The sequence below is a fragment of the Zootoca vivipara genome, chromosome 2, assembly GCF_963506605.1.
Source record: "Zootoca vivipara chromosome 2, rZooViv1.1, whole genome shotgun sequence".
NCBI lineage: Eukaryota > Metazoa > Chordata > Lepidosauria > Squamata > Lacertidae > Zootoca > Zootoca vivipara.
Genome location: NC_083277.1, coordinates 109,586,666 through 109,587,399, shown reverse-complemented (window position 1 = coordinate 109,587,399; position 734 = coordinate 109,586,666).

The following is a 734-nucleotide window of genomic DNA, read 5'->3' as shown; positions in this document are numbered from 1 at the left end:
TGAAAGTTACATAGTTGTTTATTTCCTTGACACCTGATGAGAGGGTGTACCACAGGGCGGGTGCCACTGCCGAGAAGGCCCTCTGCCTGCTTCCCTGTAACCTCCCTTCTTGCAGTGAAGGAACCGCCAGAAGGCCCTTGAAGTTGATTTCCTTGACACCTGATTAGAAGTTCACCTTTAGTGTAAAGTCTAACACCTAGTCACTATTTAAGAGATTGTACCCTACAACAGATGCTGGTGTTTTGTTTTTAAAAGATTAACAACAAAGCTGCTTAGAAGAAATATGGTGTGATTACATTGCAATAGACAAATAAGTAGAGGCAGCAATGATTTAAGATAAAACTGTCCGATACTTTAGTCCTGACTTCTTCAAAACACTGCGGATTTACTTTAAGAATTCAGCACAATGAATTTTGTTTGCAGGATAGATCCTTGAAAATGTGATGCTTATATTTAACAGTCGTCTTCTATCAAGACAAAAACATTTTTATTGTGTACTGAATGATCATGTTCATTTCTTATTTTTTCAACTTTATTTTCATATTTTTTTTGAAGAGTATGATTTCATGATGTGATTTACAGACCATTAAATACATATATTTTAAATAACATCTGATATATACGTATATTTAATTCATAAGGGGGGATACGATAAGTTTGTTGATAAAAGTGAAGAATTTTGCTTCCAATCTTGCAATCCAAATTCACTCTAGTACAATGGAGAGTTTGCCTCT